Below are 7,126 nucleotides of genomic sequence, written 5' to 3' on the forward strand. Positions count from 1 at the left end.
AAGAAGAAGAAGAAGAAGAAGAAGAAGAAGAAGAAGAAGAAGAAGAAGAAGAAGAAGAAGAAGAAGAAGAAAAAGAAGAGGAGAATATATGAAAAAACAACAAGAAGGTAAACTATGTACATAAAACCCTAAACAGACATGACCACAGAGGATGTTCTCCATGATACATCGTAGTCAAAATCCCAGAAGTCCAAAACAAGGACAAAATTTTTGAAACTATTTTTAAAACCTAACAAATCACTTACGAAGGTTAAGATTACAGATTTCTCAGTGAAAATGACCTCAGCTCCCCCAACCAAAGACACAGATTGATAGAGTGAATTAAAATGGAAGACCAAAGTGTAGGCTGCATAGAAAAGATACATTTAATCCAAAAAAAAGAAATTCATGGATAAAAAAAAAATCAAAGGATGGAAAACAATATTTTGTATACCAGGAGTCTATAAGATAGCAGGAGTAGCTAGTCTGTCATTAGGCAGGGTGGACTTCTAGGAAAAAACTGATCAAAAGAGGTACCGGAGGTCAGCACATGTTGCCAGGCAGATGCTTATGCCCCTGAGCCATATCCCCAGCCCCCAGCTGCTCTTCTGACAGGGAGTTAATATCTGGAATATATAAGAACTAAAAAAAGTCTTAACACCAAAACATTAAATGGCTCCATCAACAAATGAACAAATGACCTGAGCAATAAACGAATTAAAAATGCCAATTTTTTTACCCATTGAGGGAAATGAAAATCAGAAGTGCAGAGATTTCTTCTCACCCGAGTCAAACCGGGTAACACTAAAGCTACAAAGAACAATGAATGCTGATGAAGCTGTAGGGCAAAAGGAACTCTTCACTTCTGGTGGAAATGTAAATTAGTACAGTCACTTTGATCTATCAGTAAAAACAGAGCAGTTGATCTAAGTATACCACTCCTTGGCATATACCCAAAGTCAGAGTATTATAGAACTACATGCATACCTATGTTTACTGAGGCACAGTCACAGTACCCAAGGTATGAAACTAGCCTAGATACCGATCAATAGATGAACAGGTAAAGAAAATATAGTGTATGTATGTAATAGAGAATTATTCAATAGAAAACAAGAGCAAATTTTTGTCGTTTGCTCCAAGTTGAGCAAAATAAACTAGACTCAGACAAATACCACAGATTCTCTCTAAAATGTGTAATCAAAAAAATATTACAGGAAATTAGGAAGGGGACTATAACTAGACAAAGGGAAAAGAGGGAAAGGGAAGTAAGGTGGTTATAGGTGATATGATAAAAATTCACATTAGACACTCAATATTTTGGAAAATTAATAAGTGTGAGTTATAAAAGGAAAGAAAAAGTCAAAAGACTTGGTATAGAGACAGAAAATAATCATCATCTTAGGATAAAGCCAGGTGTGACTTTCTCTTCCTGTTTATCACTAAGATGGCGTTGCGTGGGAAATCCTCACTCCTAGAAACTGAGAAGCATAATCAGTAATATGTTCCACTTCTTCCTGTCTCTGGTGCAGGCGGACACAATGGCTTTTTAATTGAACACACTCATTTTTCTGAATTCTGTGAGAAAGGTTCAAGGGAGATAAGGCACAGGGAAGTGAAGTCATTTGCTTTTAGTGGCATGAGCTAATGGCCAGAGAAGTGATAGAACTTGAGACCATATCCATTAGCGCCGTGTTCCCTGAGTCTCAGAATTGATGATCGGTGGTCTCATTAAAGCGAAAGTATTATGCTTCTGGATAAAAAGCTTGTCACTGGATTTCCTGGCATCCTAAAATTATTTTCTTGTCAAAATTTTATCCCTATAATGGAGAAAGCCATGCTTTGTATGTATCACCAAATACCTGAATCCTGAAAACTAGTGCCAAGGAACTTTTGAGGTAACTGGATTTGATCCTGTAGTCACTGGTCAAGCTTGTGTTCATTTCATCTCTGATATCTAATGATCTAATCTAATAAAATTATAAAAGAGTCTAAACTGCACAGCACTTAATCAGCTTAGTCCAAGAGAATTAAACCGAAGCCCTAGGTGTGCATATTTCATGGCCCAGATTAAAATCTCATCCTGGGAGACAATCTTATTACTTAGTTACTTATTATTTGGGAGGCTGAGACGTTGGGAGGGGACTGCATGAATTGTCAGAGCTGTGTGGAGAGCCCTGTAAGACGCAGGCAGCTCTGTGGATTTGCCCACAAGGCATCATGTAGGGGAGGGGGCTTTGGGCTACAGACAGATCTGAGATCCCACGCATGCTCTCTGGCTCATTGTGGAGTTTCTGAGCCTCACGCTCCTTGTGAATTGAATTGAGCTGAGCTGAATCCAACTGAATCAAATTGAATTGAATCAAACTTGGACAACAGAACATTGTGGAATTGTTGTAAGGATTCATGGAGATTATACATATACGGACACACATGTGTATTCTAGACATACGTTCCAATGTACGCTTACATGTGTACACACTCTAGAAGTGCTTGCCACAGAAGTGCAGGCTGCTTACCAATTATTTATTTATTTATTTTTTAAATTCTTTTTAAAATTTATTTTTAAATTTTTTATTAATTTTAATGAGAAATAAATGTCAATGAGACAGTTTCAAAACAGATTAATAGGACAGTTACAATAATTAACACATTGCATTGTTGTCTTCATAGTAGTTATTCACAGTACAAGATGCAGACATGATCTCTTGTCTAAACACTATTAGTACAAATCTTTGCTCTCATTGAACTAAGAGAAAATAGCTGTATACTTATCCTAACTATTTTATATATATATATATATATATATATATATATATATATGTATGTATATTCACTACAAAATGGTCTTTCATTCGTATTCCCCCTTTTTGTGCTTTGATTTTGTCAGAGATGGGTGTTTCATTGTTGTTAGAGCAGCTGTATTTAGAAAAGTCTTTAAAGGGTCTTTTCATACTTGACACCAATTCACATATTGTTAAGGAACCCTTCTCCACTGCTGGCAGGAATGGAGACTGGTGCACCCATTATGGAAATCAGTGTGGAGACTTCCCAAAAAACTAGGATTGGAAACCCCATTCAATCCAGCTATCCTCCTTCTGGGAATTTTCCCAAAAAAACTGAAAATATCACAGCATAGTGATATATGTGTGCCTATGTTTATAGCAGCACAATTTGTGATAGCCAAATCTTGGGAACAACCAAGATGTCTGTCACCTGAGGAATGGATGAAAAAGATGTGGTGCTTTTATACAATGAAGTATTACTCAGCTATAAAGAATAATAAACTCAAAGTCTTCGCATGTAAGTGAATGCAACTTGAACATATACTCATAAGTGAAATTAACCAGACTCACATGTGTAAATATCATATTGATTCCTAGTGTAAGAACTCAAAGGAAGAAATAAAATTTAAAAGGTATTACATAATTAAATGGAAAGTGAGAACTTAAGGATAAAACAACGAAGAGAGAGAAAGTAGAAAAGTTTAGGAACTATGGCAGGGGCAAGACCATACATTTATATAAACAAGATGATTAAGGCAATGGTCCTAAGAATCTTCTTTTTAATTCTTATACCTTTTTTAAACCAATTTTGCAAGTTTATATCTGGTAACCTAAACAACTAATTTAAAGAAGACAACATTATGCAATATAAGAGCCATTGTTGAATTCCTATTACTTTGTTTAATGAAGTTTTGTATCATTTCTAATGTTTTGTTTTTTACTACTTTGTATTCTTTAAGACATAAAAAATACAGTTTGTCTTTGTTACTACTATGTTATTAATTATTTCATATATTAAAATATTATATGTATTCATTATGTTTAGATATTGAAATATATATTATTTACATTATTACAAATTGCATACATAATGATTACTCAATTTTTAGAAATAGCAGCAGGTCCAAAGAATACAGAGAGGCCTCCTGAGCTCAGTGTAGGGTTCCACTTGCTCTGCCTGCGTCCTGACAGACTTCTGGATGTGAGAGATCAATGTCGGGTGGTGTGTCCCCTTTCTTAGAGACTCAATGCATAGCTTATGGGTACAGTGATAGTCTGAAGGGGGGACTCACTGAGTTTGGTCCTGAGAAGATTTGGGGGACAGCTGACTTCACGCTTCATTCCAAATGAGGAATATAGGCTGTCCTGGACTAGCTCGGAATGAATTCCAAATTGGAAGAATCCCAGAGGTTTCTTTTGCTCCCTATGATGCAGGGAACCTTCATCACCAGCCTGAGGACAGGCAATTTATGTGGATTCCTTTTTGATAAAAGCAGATTTCTAAGCTAAATTTTTTACAAATATGAGATCTATTCTTCAGAGAGGCCTCCTCAGGAAGATACAACATTCATTCACTCAGTCATTCATTTACTCATTCATCCATCCACTCACTCATCCATTCATTCACTCACTCATTCATTCAGTCATTCACTCATTCATCCATCCACTCACTCATTCATTCACTCATTCGCTCACTCACTCATTCACTCACTCATACATCCACTCTCTCACTCATTCATTCATTCATTTGCTCACTCATTCATCACTCATTCACTCACTCATCCATCTACTCACTCATTCATTCACTCATCCATCTACTCACTCATTCATTCACTTACTCATTGACTCACTCATTCATTCATTCATTCATTCATTCATTCACTCATTCATCCACTCACTCACTCATTCATTCATCCATCTACTCACTCATTCATTTATCCATCCACTCACTGATTCATTCATTCATTCATTCATTCATTCATTCATTCATTCATTTGCTCACTCATTCATTGAGCTGCCTTTTTGAACCTCAATGCCCTGCCCCGTGCCAGGCACCAGAAGTTCAGAGATGAGATGTGGAGTCCATTGGGTCTCCCAGAGCCTCACCTGGGGGGCCTCAGGACACAGACAGTAAGTAATAGGGGACAGAGGTCCATAAGGGGCAATCTGCCTGGTCCTGGAAGGTTGGGGACACTGATGACTGGAATGTCCTTGTTTCCTAGATTTTCTGTAAGATTACTTTGCCCCTTGCACTATTTCTTTTATGCTTCTAAATCCTAGTGTTTGCTTTTTGGCCCAGGAGCTATTTTAAACTGTTAACAACAGATTCTGTTGTGACTTAGCATTGCCAAAGTAACAACTGATATTGTGGGATATTTATAAGAGTCCTTTGTGTTTTGTGGAAGAAGAACTGTTCAGCACTGAAAGACAGAAATAGTCAGTACTAGTCTCTGAGGGTCTGCGAGTCCCAGGAAGTCTTGGTTATGTCTGGACACGTTCCTGACAAGACATGGCTTCGGCAACTGCACCACTCCTGCCAATGCTCTTGGAGTCCCAGCATGCAATCGTGGTCCTGCAGACCTGGAGTCAGAGTCCGTTAAAGCTGTTGTCCATGGGAAAGACACTGTCTCATGTTATGTGGTGCAACTTGTGCCACCGAACCTGGCCACCTTCAAGTGAAGCAGTTCCAGGTCACAAGGAGAGTGTCCCAGTTGCTTTCCTCATTATTGAAACACAATATCTGATACCCACAACTTAAAGGAGTTGGGGTTTATTTGGCTCACAGTTTTAGAAATTTCAATCCATATGCAGGACCCTTAAACACAGAAACAGCAGATAGAGAGCTGGGTGAGGACAACTGCTCGGGTCATGGAGGTCAAAAAGCTGAGACAGAAGGGTGAGGCCAGCAGGGGCATCCCTTGCAGCCCACACCCCAGCGGCCTCCTCTAAGGCCCTATACTACCCCTTCAGTATAATGCCCCATGGTCCAATCACCATCCAAACACAGGAGGCTTGTGGGGGGTGTACTCCAGATCTATAACATAATAGGGAGGGTTAGGATTGTTTAGAAATGCTGCAGAAATAAGAATACACTTGAGTGTCTTTCCAGTTTCACAGAAACTCCTTCTACCTCTTTTCTCTTCATCTATGATCTACAGATGAGAGTCAGGCTCTTGAATGTGCATCCATGTACTTACCTGGGGGGCGCTGTAGGCAAATGTTGCACCAGTTTTATCTTCACCTATGACACAGGACAATAATGGATAAGGCTCACTGAGCTCTCACCATGCATCTGGGAAGATTCCAAGGGCTGCGTACATATTGTCTAATTCAATGTAAATGTCTCCATAAAAGTGGCGTTACCACTTTTTCTTTATAAATGGCAACCAAGGTTTGAGCCTTAGCATGAAGGTCTACCCAGGTTAACCAACAATTAATTGCCAAAGCAAGAACGTGGTCCCGGGTTCTTTTGATTCAGATACCCATGAGCACTAGGACACCTTGAGCTGATCCCCTGCATCGGTGTGTTACAGACTCCATTCAAAGTCAATACCTCATCTAAGTTAACAGAATCTCATTCTGGCTTTCCTCATTTTAAGTTCATCACTTCTGGCATTCAGATATTTCCTGAATGGTCTGGCTTAGCGAACACAAAGCATTATCACCTCATGGCATTATTTGTGAGGTAACACTTTAGAATAGATTTAATAGAATTTTATTGTATTTGAACATTATGTTTTTATGTTAATGCTAATAATTACATTTTCCCATCCTTCAGAAGAGATCTGAATTGACTGGATATTTTTTCTCTACTCCTGGGCACAGTCAACTTAAATTTAATGAACTTAAAGGGCATACCTCTGCCCTGTCATTAATATATGTTAGCAAGAGCAATTACTGAGCCCCTTTGCTACCCAGCTTGGCATGTGTTCATCCACTTGGCTGTAACACCAGGAGTAGCAATTGGGGTTTCTAAATCATGGAATAATAGAATCTAATCAGTTGTCTGGGCTGTTTTCCCATGAAGAACAGGTGTTGCAAAGCAATTGGGTCTCTGTCTTTCTCCTTGACATGAAAGAAAAGATCAGCAAGCTTGTAGGTAGACATGTGAGACACCCATACGTGATGCCGGATGTAGCCCCACCGAGTCCAAGACTCCAAGTTCAAGGTCTTTGCTCAAGGGCAAGCCTAGCACAACACGTTGCCCGAAGCATGGTAGGCTTGACTTCCAAGTTCACTGGTCTTACTTAATTTTTTGAATAACTTTTTTCTGATGATAAAAGTAGCATACATAATTCCTACTTTCAAAAAATAAGAGAATAAATAAAAGATAACTCCCATAGCCAATTCAAAAAGAGTACTGA

This window comes from Octodon degus, unplaced genomic scaffold, assembly GCF_000260255.1.
Source record: "Octodon degus isolate 3935 unplaced genomic scaffold, OctDeg1.0 scaffold00007, whole genome shotgun sequence".
NCBI lineage: Eukaryota > Metazoa > Chordata > Mammalia > Rodentia > Octodontidae > Octodon > Octodon degus.